The sequence below is a fragment of the Spodoptera frugiperda genome, chromosome 25, assembly GCF_023101765.2.
Source record: "Spodoptera frugiperda isolate SF20-4 chromosome 25, AGI-APGP_CSIRO_Sfru_2.0, whole genome shotgun sequence".
In the NCBI taxonomy this organism is placed as follows: domain Eukaryota; kingdom Metazoa; phylum Arthropoda; class Insecta; order Lepidoptera; family Noctuidae; genus Spodoptera; species Spodoptera frugiperda.
Window position 1 is genome coordinate 18,492,332 of NC_064236.1, and position 14,959 is coordinate 18,507,290.

The 14,959-nt window shown below is 37.5% G+C and overlaps 1 protein-coding gene across 31 annotated transcripts in view; it reads right to left on the minus strand.

Annotated features, from left to right (window-relative positions):
* Positions 1–1,553: 1,553 nt before the first annotated feature.
* The window catches only part of LOC118263820 (deformed epidermal autoregulatory factor 1), a 53,434-nt gene continuing 40,028 nt past the window's right edge, over positions 1,554–14,959 (minus strand). The window contains exons 5-10 of one of the 31 annotated variants that reach the window (XR_007707038.1): positions 13,340–14,754; positions 10,185–11,943; positions 7,640–10,084; positions 6,630–6,924; positions 5,069–5,093; positions 1,554–3,532 (exon numbers count right to left, since the gene is read on the minus strand). The gene's annotated coding sequence lies outside the window, so the exon portion shown is untranslated. The other 30 variants (XR_007707042.1, XR_007707043.1, XR_007707036.1 and 27 more) reach the window with 30 other exon arrangements.

A 14,959-nucleotide genomic window follows, 5' to 3' on the forward strand; every position in this document is an offset into this window, starting at 1 on the left:
TTTAATGATTAGGTTTGTGCTTTTGTTAATTGTATTGTTTAAAAAATCATTGTTCTTTTTTATTTTATTTTTTTTTATGTTTTATTGACTTCGATGGTAACTGACCACACATAAGTATTGTGTGGTTACGTTTATTGACAGACACGAGTGTATATAATATTTAACCGTGTAGACGTACCTATTAAAAAAAATACTCACGACAACGGGCACGTTATTGGATAACTTGGTTCTGTCGACGTGGTGGCGATGCACGTGGACGAACCTGGATGTCTGAAAGGAGCCCAAGGGGGACGTAGGCCGAGATGTCGAGCGTGTGACCTGAGACTGAACCGACAATACACGCGCAAGACGAAATTATTTTATATCTGGTGCCATTTCCTAAAATACCTACAAGTAGACCTACATTATTTAACATAGCAGCATCTCTTTAAATCCTGATAGGCGTATTGCTATTACAAAAAGTCAGGCGTTTGTAACAACGATAAGGAAATCAATGCTTTCCAAAAAGTAAATATTCCTAAATTCCTTGGAATTGAACCCAGGCAATGCATATGCATCTTTAATTTTTATATATGGCAGCTTATACAAGTCATCAACATTATATCGCGGTAACCTTGTCATTTAAGCAAACTGCAATGATAATATCTACATATTTAAAAAACAACTGGTGATCAGTATTACAAGGAACGAACTTGCAAGTCTGTTAAACAGAATTAATAAAACTGTTCATCTTACTATTGCCTAACAGCTTGACTGTATTGAAACAATCTTATTCTGAATCAATTTTAGGTTGAATTTAGATTGTAAATAAATTAGAATCATCAAAGTCTATTAGGACACGTAGAGCAACAACACTCGGGGATTGAACCCGAAGACCTAAAACACATAAATTTACGTAAAAGTGGTGCAGCCGAGTGAGTAAGGTTACCGAAGGCCCAGTTCCCCAAAATGGCTAGGCAGACACTTGGTACTCCTCTGGTTATGCGTTAATTGCTTACGATAAGGCGTGTCTGCTCATTTACCGATCCAATTCCTACTTCTCTTGCTATATACATATATTAGGAACCCATTAGTATTAGATAGTAGTACAGAATATACTTATTATTACTTAAATGTATGTATACTTACATGACAGCATGTTTCCATCTGCTGAGCCACCGCTGCCTATTTGTATTCGGGATGTAGGTCCAAAATATTTTTACATTATTCTTACTAGTATTTCAAAGGAAACTTATTGGTATCTCTTATTAAAATATTGTGTAAATTATATGCACTCTAGAGATCATTATTTTCAATTTAGTGAATTTACGATACCTTATATTTTTTTACATTATTCGACTAACCCATACCTTCATACTTGACACATTTTTTTTCTATTTAAGATAGTAGGTAATAAAAGTAATCACTCAATAGGTAACATTATTCAGCAAATAACAGGTTCACAACACTGCACAAGATCGCTGCCGAAGATATTAGATAACTCCCAGAATATATGCTAAGGATTGTAATGAAAACAGGAGTAAATGGTAAATGCATGAGAAGAAAACCAAAAATTTACATTTAATATTATATTCAGTATTAAAATACAATTATTATGCATCAAATTGTGTTTAATTTCTTTTAGATACATGATACCATGATGAGTGTATAACGTTAAATATCTATGTACATTATAGCTTTTACAGTATGCGTGAACATTAAGTACAGACATAAAATATTCATCCTGCAGTCTTAAGTACTATTTTGCATTATATTTCATTAAAATGGTGGCAATAACAAAGATTTTAACAATACATGTATTTATTGGATTATACGTTTTAATTATATTATATAAAGTTGAAACAAATCTAATTAATGCTTTTAAATATAATAATTTTATTAAGAAGATATCTAGCTAAGACACTATACCAATCAGGGTAACTTTGGACTCTATGCTTTATTCATAATTCTTACAGGACATCGTTAAAATTACGTTAAGTTAAAATTTAGTTTTTCCTACGAGGTTCCTACAAACTTTAAAAAAAAACAATTAACTTATAATATACGAGAATGTGTGTGATACTTCAGTAGGTATAGTTACATATAAATCGAATCAAAATTTGAAGACAATGCATGACATAAATCACACCACGTAATAGGTACCTGTATCTGACAATTCATCGCTTGACGAATGGAAGTGTCAACCTAACAAACTGCACGGTTGGTGCGGTGGCTGGGCAACTGGCTGCCGCGCAACGGGTAGCGGGTTCGATTCCCGCACGGAGCAACTCTTTGTGTGATCCACAAATTGTTGTTTCGGGTCTGGGTGTCGTGTGTATGTGTGAACTTGTATGTTTGTAAACGCACCCACGACACAGGAGAATATCCTAATGTGGGGCAAAGAAAAAAAAACACATAGAAGAGTTAATACATCGGTAAATAACCCGAGAATAAAACCCGTTGTATAGTAACGTCATTACTAAGATTTGAATTAAGGAGGTAGCATGTTGATCACTACATCGTCATCATTAAAGAGACAGGTGTGCATGATTTGAAGGTCAATGAGCATAACAACAAAAGGTGCCTGCTAATCCTTTTAAATTAAACACGGCCAACAATTAACAAGGCGATAGACAGAAGAATCTAAAATAGACACTTAAATGGACCAGAGCAGCCAAGGGTAAGAGTAAGGTACGAATAAGAACCAAAGACCAAAATAGGTAGATCTGCAGAAATAAGATTAACTTATAAGAAGACAAAGCGATTTAAGAATAACCCGAAAGGTGGAAATGAATCTAAAGTAAAAACAGATACAACAGTAGATTTTTACTCACTAAAAAGTTGATTTCAATCATCAATTTGAAAGTTATTGCGGGACACCTTATGTACAGCAGTGGATGTCTTGAACTGTTAAGATAATGATGACGCTAGAGTTGAGTTGAACCAAAGAGGAAATAACCATGTTGGTACTTAAAACCAAGATAGAAAAAGATCGGATCAAATCTTTAAAGAAGTTTAATTAAAACTAAAGTAATAGGTGACTTATATGGTTAAGTGAGTTAAGTTGAATTAAAAAACGTATAGTATAGTGATTTTATAAAGAGTGATTAAATACCGACGACAAAATAATCCATACAAGAAAGAGGAAAAAAATAAAACCTTCAACGTAAGAGTTATTAAAAAAATACAAAATTTTACAAAAAAGGTGTCAGAATAATTAATAAATTTATAAAGAATAAAATTAAATACAAACATGAATGTAAACATAAGGGTATTCTGGGTAGCTACGGTTAACAGAATATAATGTTTTATACTCGAAACAGACCACAACAAAAATGAAATGAAGTATCACGGAACTAAAGATTCATTAAAAATACACGACAAATATAGTAAACCAGATACACATAACAGAGAGAATTGTGCACAGCCGTGGCAGGAACTGCTGACCAAATACCGAGACAACACAAAAATAAAAAGAGATAGCTCAAGTGGGGCTCTAGCCGATAGCAGGACCTCTGATGGGATAACCTATGATACCAAGTGATGGCATAACCTATGGTACCAATTGATGGCATAACCTATGGTACTAGACCCTCTGTTGAGAAACTCCGCTGAATATGTGTCTTAGTTATGTCTGCTTTATTTAACTAAGTAAAGACACTGCCATAGCGTCATGTATACACAGTATCTGTTATTATGTGTATACATGGCGCTGCTGTACACTTTATTTGGCAAAATAAGCACGTACCCACATGAGTCCGTTACCGTTACCGTAGTTGTCATGCGTTAAAGCTACGCTAACCGTACCGCACCATCGTCTAACTACCACATATTCAATAGAGGCCCCAACAGCCAGACACCGCCCACCCGCCCCCTGTATGAACCCGGTATAGCCATCACAATCCTAAATGCCGATCTGCCCAGAAATTGCCATCGTTATTTCCACTTCGTTCAGCCCAGACGTTGCCATCGTACTGCCCTCAACTGGCCTGCCCAGATCTTTACTTCCAATTCACTCCTCGCCACACGATCTTGCCCTATAGTGCGGAAAAGACATGTCGTGTGGCGTGCAAGGCTTAGTATAAGTTTGTTTTACGTGTAAAGTGATCGACGCGTTTTGACGTTCGGTGATCTGATAGGCGTGATTCTAAATAAATCAGAGAACTGAACGCGATAACATTTCGATCTCATTAAATGTAAAAGAAACTCGTACTAGACCTTCTGTTGAGAAACTCCGCTGAATATGTGTCTTAGTTATGTCTGCTTTATTTAACTAAGTAAAGACACTGCCATAGCGTCATGTATACACAGTATCTGTTATTATGTGTATACATGGCGCTGCTGTACACTTTATTTGGCAAAATAAGCACGTACCCACATGAGTACCGTTACCGTAGTTGTCATGCGTTAACGCTACGCTAACCGTACCGCACCATCGTCTACCTACCACATATTCAACAGAGGCCCCAACAGCCAGACTTTTAAGTGGATTAGAAATAGAGATAAATTTTAGTTCAAAGAGAGGGGAGAAATGAAGAATTTGAGCCAAAAATTTGTACAGATTAGACACTTAAATGAACTGAACACTTAAATGACGAAATCTCAAAACAGGGCACAACACACAGCTACCTAACTAAAAAGCACATTACCAAAATCAACGGGATTAAGATAGAAAGACGAATTTGAAATTATAGCTATAAACCTTATGAAAGGTAAAAACGAAAAAGTCGTAGAGGTCAAGAAAACATCATTACAGAAATGTAAATTTACAAAAAATGTGTCAAAATGATTATAGAATAAAATTAAATACAAATATTAATGTAAACATAAGGTATTCTGGGTAGCTGCAGTAAACAGAATATAATGTTTTTATACTCGGAACAGACCACATCATAAATGAAATGAAGTATCACGGAACTAATAATTCATTAAAAATACACGACAAATATAGTAAACCAGATACACATAACAGAGAGAATTGTGCACAGCCGTGACAGGAACTGCTGACCAAATACCGAGACAACACAAAAATAAAAAGAGATAGCTCAAGTGGGGCTCTAGCCGATAGCAGGACCTCTGATGGGATAACCTATGATACCAAGTGATGGCATAACCTATGGTACCAAGTGATGGCATAACCTATGGTACTAAACCCTCTGTTGAGAAACTCTGCTGAATATGTGTCTTAGTTATGTCAGCTTTATTTAATTAAGTAAAGAAATTGCCATAGCGTCATGTATACACAGTATCTGTTATTATGTGTATACATGGCGCTGCTGTACACTTTATTTGGCAAAATAAGCACGTACCCACATGAGTCCGTTACCGTTACCGTAGTTGTCATGCGTTAACGCTACGCTAACCGTACCGCACCATCGTCTAACTACCACATATTCAATAGAGGCCCCAACAGCCAGACACCGCCCACCCGCCCCCTGTATGAACCCGGTATAGCCATCACAATCCTAAATGCCGATCTGCCCAGAAATTGCCATCGTTATTTCCACTTCGTTCAGCCCAGACGTTGCCATCGTACTGCCCTCAACTGGCCTGCCCAGATCTTTACTTCCAATTCACTCCTCGCCACACGATCTTGCCCTATAGTGCGGAAAAGACATGTCGTGTGGCGTGCAAGGCTTAGTATAAGTTTGTTTTACGTGTAAAGTGATCGACGCGTTTTGACGTTCGGTGATCTGATAGGCGTGATTCTAAATAAATCAGAGAACTGAACGCGATAACATTTCGATCTCATTAAATGTAAAAGAAACTCGTACTAGACCTTCTGTTGAGAAACTCCGCTGAATATGTGTCTTAGTTATGTCTGCTTTATTTAACTAAGTAAAGACACTGCCATAGCGTCATGTATACACAGTATCTGTTATTATGTGTATACATGGCGCTGCTGTACACTTTATTTGGCAAAATAAGCACGTACCCACATGAGTACCGTTACCGTAGTTGTCATGCGTTAACGCTACGCTAACCGTACCGCACCATCGTCTACCTACCACATATTCAACAGAGGCCCCAACAGCCAGACTTTTAAGTGGATTAGAAATAGAGATAAATTTTAGTTCAAAGAGAGGGGAGAAATGAAGAATTTGAGCCAAAAATTTGTACAGATTAGACACTTAAATGAACTGAACACTTAAATGACGAAATCTCAAAACAGGGCACAACACACAGCTACCTAACTAAAAAGCACATTACCAAAATCAACGGGATTAAGATAGAAAGACGAATTTGAAATTATAGCTATAAACCTTATGAAAGGTAAAAACGAAAAAGTCGTAGAGGTCAAGAAAACATCATTACAGAAATGTAAATTTACAAAAAATGTGTCAAAATGATTATAGAATAAAATTAAATACAAATATTAATGTAAACATAAGGTATTCTGGGTAGCTGCAGTAAACAGAATATAATGTTTTTATACTCGGAACAGACCACATCATAAATGAAATGAAGTATCACGGAACTAATAATTCATTAAAAATACACGACAAATATAGTAAACCAGATACACATAACAGAGAGAATTGTGCACAGCCGTGACAGGAACTGCTGACCAAATACCGAGACAACACAAAAATAAAAAGAGATAGCTCAAGTGGGGCTCTAGCCGATAGCAGGACCTCTGATGGGATAACCTATGATACCAAGTGATGGCATAACCTATGGTACCAAGTGATGGCATAACCTATGGTACTAAACCCTCTGTTGAGAAACTCTGCTGAATATGTGTCTTAGTTATGTCAGCTTTATTTAACTAAGTAAAGAAATTGCCATAGCGTCATGTATACACAGTATCTGTTATTATGTGTATACATGGCGCTGCTGTACACTTTATTTGGCAAAATAAGCACGTACCCACATGAGTACCGTTACCGTTACCGTAGTTGTCATGCGTTAACGCTACGCTAACCGTACCGCACCATCGTCTAACTACCACATATTCAACAGAGGCCCCAACAGCCAGACACCGCCCACCCGCCCCCTGTATGAACCCGGTATAGCCATCACAATCCTAAATGCCGATCTGCCCAGAAATTGCCATCGTTATTTCCACTTCGTTCAGCCCAGACGTTGCCATCGTACTGCCCTCAACTGGCCTGCCCAGATCTTTACTTCCAATTCACTCCTCGCCACACGATCTTGCCCTATAGTGCAGAAAGGACAAGTCGTGTGGCGTGCAAGGCTTAGTATAAGTTTGTTTTACGTGTAAAGTGATCGACGCGTTTTGACGTTCGGTGCTCTGATAGGCGTGATTCTAAATAAATGGCGTGCAATGCGTTAGTATAAGTTTGTTTTACGTGTAAAGTGATCGACGCGTTTTGACGTTCGGTGCTCTGATAGGCGTGATTCTAAATAAATCAGAGAACTGAACGCGATAACATTTCGATCTCATTAAATGTAAAACAAACTCGTACTAGACCTTCTGTTGAGAAACTCCGCTGAATATGTGTCTTAGTTATGTCTGCTTTATTTAACTAAGTAAAGACACTGCCATAGCGTCATGTATACACAGTATCTGTTATTATGTGTATACATGGCGCTGCTGTACACTTTATTTGGCAAAATAAGCACGTACCCACATGAGTACCGTTACCGTAGTTGTCATGCGTTAACGCTACGCTAACCGTACCGCACCATCGTCTACCTACCACATATTCAACAGAGGCCCCAACAGCCAGACTTTTAAGTGGATTAGAAATAGAGATAAATTTTAGTTCAAAGAGAGGGGAGAAATGAAGAATTTGAGCCAAAAATTTGTACAGATTAGACACTTAAATGAACTGAACACTTAAATGACGAAATCTCAAAACAGGGCACAACACACAGCTACCTAACTAAAAAGCACATTACCAAAATCAACGGGATTAAGATAGAAAGACGAATTTGAAATTATAGCTATAAACCTTATGAAAGGTAAAAACGAAAAAGTCGTAGAGGTCAAGAAAACATCATTACAGAAATGTAAATTTACAAAAAATGTGTCAGAATAATTGTAGTATAAAATTAAATACAAACATGAATGTAAACATAAGGGTATTCTGGGTAGCTACGGTTAACAGAATATAATGTTTTATACTCGAAACAGACCACAACAAAAATGAAATGAAGTATCACGGAACTAAAGATTCATTAAAAATACACGACAAATATAGTAAACCAGATACACATAACAGAGAGAATTGTGCACAGCCGTGGCAGGAACTGCTGACCAAATACCGAGACAACACAAAAATAAAAAGAGATAGCTCAAGTGGGGCTCTAGCCGATAGCAGGACCTCTGATGGGATAACCTATGATACCAAGTGATGGCATAACCTATGGTACCAAGTGATGGCATAACCTATGGTACTAGACCCTCTGTTGAGAAACTCTGCTGAATATGTGTCTTAGTTATGTCAGCTTTATTTAACTAAGTAAAGAAATTGCCATAGCGTCATGTATACACAGTTTCTGTTATTATGTGTATACATGGCGCTGCTGTACACTTTATTTGGCAAAATAAGCACTTAACCACATGAGTCCGTTACCGTTACCGTAGTTGTCATGCGTTAAAGCTACGCTAACCGTACCGCACCATCGTCTAACTACCACATATTCAACAGAGGCCCCAACAGCCAGACACCGCCCACCCGCCCCCTGTATGAACCCGGTATAGCCATCACAATCCTAAATGCCCGATCTGCCCAGAAATTGCCATCGTTATTTCCACTTCGTTTAGCCCAGACGTTGCCATCGTACTGCCCTCAACTGGCCTACCCAGATCTTTACTTCCAATTCACTCCTCGCTATACGATCTTGCCCTATAGTGCGGAAAAGACAAGTCGTGTGGCGTGCAAGGCTTAGTATAAGTTTGTTTTACGTGTAAAGTGATCGACGCGTTTTGACGTTCGGTGCTCTGATAAGCGTGATTCTAAATAAATCAGAGAACTGAACGCGATAACATTTCGATCTCATTAAATGTAAAACAAACTCGTACTAGACCTTCTATTGAGAAACTCCGCTGAATATGTGTCTGAGTTATGTCTGCTTTATTTAACTAAGTAAAGAGACTGCCATAGCGTCATGTATACACAGTATCTGTTATTATGTGTATACATGGCGCTGCTGTACACTTTATTTGGCAAAATAAGCACGTACCCACATGAGTCCGTTACCGTTACCGTAGTTGTCATGCGTTAACGCTACGCTAACCGTACCGCACCATCGTCTAACTACCACATATTCAATAGAGGCCCCAACAGCCAGACTTTTAAGTGGATTAGAAATAGAGATAAATTTTAGTTCAAAGATTACTTAAATGATGAAATCTCAAAACAGGACACAACAAACAGCTACCTAACTGAAAGCACATTACCAAAATCAACGGGATAAAGATAGAAAGACGAATTTGAAATTATAGCTATAAACCTTATGAAAGGTAAAAACGAGAAAGTCGTAGAAGTCAAGAAAATATCATGACAGAAATGTTTAGGTAAAAAATATAAAATTTTACAAAATTGTGTCAGAATAATTGTAGTATAAAATTAAATACAAACATGAATGTAAACATAAGGGTATTCTGGGTAGCTACGGTTAACAGAATATAATGTTTTATACTCGAAACAGACCACAACAAAAATGAAATGAAGTATCACGGAACTAAAGATTCATTAAAAACTAGCAAACCTGGCGAACTCCGTTTCGCCACCAATGGTTTCCCCGTTTTCTTGCTTTTCTCTTGAAGTTTTCCCGAATTTCTTTTGCTATAAACCTCACGGAGCCCGAGACCTTTCCAACGAATGCAAAACCGTGGAAATCGGTTCGTGCGTTCTGGAGTTATAGCGTCAGGAAGGAAAACCCGACTTATTTTTATATAATAGATACACGACAAATATAGTAAACCAGATACACATAACAGAGAGAATTGTGCACAGCCGTGGCAGGAACTGCTGACCGAATACCGAGACAACACAAAAATAAAAAGAGATAGCTCAAGTGGGGCTCTAGCCGATAGTAGGACCTCTGATGGGATAACCTATGATACCAAGTGATGGGAATATCTATGACACCAAGTGATGTTACTACCTATGATACCAAGAGATGGCATAACCTATGATACCAAGTGATGGGATAACCTATGATACCAAGTGATGAGACTACCTATGATACCAAGAGATGGCATAACCTATGATACCAAGTGATGGGATAACCTATGATACCAAGTGATGAGACTACCTATGATACCAAGTGATGGGACCTCTTATACCAAGTGATGGGACCTATGTTACCAAGTGATGGGATTATATTGATGAGACCAGACTGTTACCGATAGAAATAAGTTACACTAACAACTACAGGATGAGACATTATTATATTGATAACTACTACTATAATATTAGAGAATTAAGCCAAAATGTACGTAGATATAAAAAATTACAGTACGCGATAAAACACTTAACGAGAAACATTTAATTTAAATAGAAGGCCAGTCACTGTCGATACTTTCCAAAAAAACATTGCTCTTATTACTCTAGAGTTTCTTAAGAAAAAAAACTTGTAAAACATTAAATAACATGTAAAATTATTTCACATACACTTAATGATAATTAACGAAATAACAACGCAACACGTTAATAGCTTTAAAATACAAAGTAATTTACAAAAAAGTACACGTTGGACTAAGACGTTATTACAATAATATTTGGTAACAGAAAAACATTTTCACTCTTTATTGGTAACCATAAAACTAATAAGTAATTTATTTAACCATTAAATAACATTAATACAATTTATTTATATTCACCCTACTCTAATAGCGCTCACAATAATAATAATAAATACCTACCTAAGGCAACTATTCTAACACTATATTGGTACTTGCGATACTCTAAGCGTCGGCTAAAACATATTGGATAACATAATCGGAAACTGATTTTTATAAAAACGAAACGTTTATTGCTATGGTTTAAATTAACATCATATTTAAATCATAGCAAGCGCTGTTGGAAACAAAAAGAACATAATCGGTAACCGAACTCGACACTTGAAACGACAAAATTTTAAATTTCTTACAAATATCTGAAGGTAAATTAAATATTCGTGAGAAATTTAAAAAACAAAAACTTAACGCCAACAATGTTAAATTATTTATTGGGATAAGTTTCCCAGTAAATAATTTACATTAAAGTTAAATAAATTACAATGAATATCAACAAAACACGTTTACAAATTGAGGCTTAATTCTTAAAGGTATCCTAAGGTGTAAATACTATCCTAAAGACTTACTGACTATAAAATCCTTACAATACTTACATCATAATATACATAACTTACATTTTTCTAATTACACTAAACCTTAATGACTACTGAATGACTACCTAATCACTACATAAACACTACATCATCACTACGTACCTACATCCTAGAGCATATTTCTATAAGTAATTGAAAGTGTCCGCCCTCTTCAAAAAAAAAAGCGACCAGTCTCAATATTTCTATCTGTAGAGAAATAGTATTGCTTAATATATGCCAATTTTCTATCACTAATTATTATTAAATCTACAAACTGCTATTTACATATAGAAATATGAGGACTTCCTTATCCTACACCTGTTGCAATCCTGCGCTATTGTTAAGGTTACCCGCTGGTTGGACAGAAATATGATAAGGAAACACCACGTACTCCCCCATTCTGGCCTGCCCAGATGTTGCCATCGTACGACCCTATACTGGCCTGCCCAGATGTTGCCTACTTTACTTCCCATTCACTCCTCGCCACACGATCTTGCCTCAAGTGCGGAAAAGACAAGTCGTGTGGCGTGCAAGGCTTAGTATAAGTTTGTTTTACGTGTAAAGTGATCGACGCGTTTTGACGTTCGGTGCTCTGATAAGCGTGATTCTAAATAAATCAGAGAACTGAACGCGATAACATTTCGATCTCATTAAATGTAAAACAAACTCGTACTAGACCTTCTGTTGAGAAACTCCACTGAATATGTGTCTTAGTTATGTCTGCTTTATTTAACTAAGTAAAGAGACTGCCATAGCGTCATGTATACACAGTATCTGTTATTATGTGTATACATGGCGCTGCTGTACACTTTATTTGGCAAAATAAGCACGTACCCACATGAGTCCGTTACCGTTACCGTAGTTGTCATGCGTTAACGCTACGCTAACCGTACCGCACCATCGTCTAACTACCACATATTCAATAGAGGCCCCAACAGCCAGACGAACTGTATGAACCCGGTATAGCCATCACAATCCTAAATGCCGATCTGCCCAGAATTTGCCATCGTTATTTCCACTTCGTTCAGCCCAGATGTTGCCATATGCCACCGTACCATCTCATACCGGCCTGCCCAGATGTTGCCATCGTACTGCCCTATACTGGCCTGCCCAGATGTTGCCTACTTTACTTCCCATTCACTCCTCGCCACACGATCTTGCCTCAAGTGCGGAAAAGACAAGACGTGTGGCGTGCAAGGCTTAGTATAAGTTTGTTTTACGTGTAAAGTGATCGACGCGTTTTGACGTTCGGTGCTCTGATAAGCGTGATTCTAAATAAATCAGAGAACTGAACGCGATAACATTTCCATCTCATTAAATATAAAACAAACTCGTACTAGACCTTCTGTTGAGAAACTCCGCTGAATATGTGTCTTAGTTATGTCTGCTTTATTTAACTAAGTAAAGAGACTGCCATAGCGTCATGTATACACAGTATCTCTTATTATGTGTATACATGGCGCTGCTGTACACTTTATTCGGCAAAATAAGCACGTACCCACATGAGTCCGTTACCGTTACCGTAGTTGTCATGCGTTAAAGCTACGCTATCCGTACCGCACCATCGTCTAACTACCACATATTCAATACAGGCCCCAACAGCCAGACCCCCCCCCCCCCGCCCACTGTATGAACCCGGTATAGCCATCACAATCCTAAATGCCGATCTGCCCAGAAATTTCCATCGTTATTTCCACTTCGTTCAGCCCAGATGTTGCCTTATGCCACCGTACCATCTCATACCGGCCTGCCCAGATGTTGCCATCGTACTGCCCTATACTGGCCTACCCAGATGTTGCCTACTTTACTTCCCATTCACTCCTCGCCACACGATCTTGCCTCAAGTGCGGAAAAGACAAGTCGTGTGGCGTGCAAGGCTTAGTATAAGTTTGTTTTACGTGCGGAAAGGACAAGTCGTGTGGCGTGCAAGGCTTAGTATAAGTTTGTTTTACGTGTAAAGTGATCGACGCGTTTTGACGTTCGGTGCTCTGATAGGCGTGATTCTAAATAAATCAGAGAACTGAACGCGATAACATTTCGATCTCATTAAATGTAAAACAAACTCGTACTAGACCTTCTGTTGAGAAACTCCGCTGAATATGTGTCTTAGTTATGTCTGCTTTATTTAACTAAGTAAAGAGACTGCCATAGCGTCATGTATACACAGTATCTCTTATTATGTGTATACATGGCGCTGCTGTACACTTTATTTGGCAAAATAAGCACGTACCCACATGAGTCCGTTACCGTTACCGTAGTTGTCATGCGTTAAAGCTACGCTAACCGTACCGCACCATCGTCTAACTACCACATATTCAACAGAGGCCCCAACAGCCAGACCCCGCCCACCCGCCCCCTGTTTGTCTAGTCATGTTGCCATGATAATTTTCCATGCAGATCTGCATTGATGTTGCCATCGTAACGTTCTAATCCAGTATTTTCAGGTATTACTTTTGCAACACTCTAACCTAAAAATGTTTTCACGTTAGTCCCATATCAATACCCTAAGATTAAAAAATCAATACAGTAACTACGCACATATATTTGACGTCACTTTTGTGCGAAGCTCTAGCATGTAGGTACAATGTTTCAGATATAAACTTGTGCCCAATAACATGGTCGGAAACCAGTTTACATCAATATAATAAGTATTCACAATCATCAAGGGAATGGCACAAAGTCGCAGCGGGAAATCAATTCCTGTCGTGACCATACAGTTTCTCTACTACATTCTATTAATTTTTTTTTAACAAACATAGCCTCACAGTGTGCTTTTACAAACTTAAGTTTACATACATATGACACCCAGACCCGAAACAACAATTTGTGGATCACACAAAAAGTTGTTCCGTGCGGGAATCGAACCCGCTACACATAACACGGCAGCCGGGTGCCCAGCCACCGCGTCTACCGTGCAGTCATTACTTACAACTGTATGCCACGTTACAGCAATCTCTAATAACGATGATGTGTACCATAATATTCAACGATTCGAATCACCAAATTATATGCTTACAAAACCTACCCTATCCTATATATAGCTATCAATATTATTAAATTATCTCAGAAATGAGTGTTTCAAAGAGCATTATGAAATATTTGCAAGTAAAAATATAAATGTAAAAAGCGATTAATGTATCTTTAATTGTATGCTTTAAAGCCTGAGTAAATAACAAGAACAACAACAATCCACATAAGTTATTGGTACATTTTAGGAACCAACAAATGTGGGCATTTACTGTCACATAACTACTACTACATCCTTTACACATATTGTATGAACTATTAATTGTCTTCAAACGACGTATGAGCTATAATAATGATAATGCGCTGACTCTCTCTGACTGGTCACGAACACCTATCCTACCCAAGAAGTACATTACATATTTACAAATTCCATTTAACAAAACATACAATGTGAAATAAAATAAGGATCTTCAGCATTCAGCAACTCAGGACCTGGTGTTAAATGTCCAAGATGTTAAATTTCTGGAAAAATACAAACAACATGTAGGGGAATTATTTTATTAAAAAATAAGATAGCATGACATTGTGCAAAGGTAGCATGACATTGTGCAAAGGCAGATTTGATAATACCAGCGCACGCTAGCATTTAAAATAACATTATTACAAAAAGTAGTAACTAAATAATTTATAGCAATTGCAAATTGCAATAGATCGCAAATGCTACTAA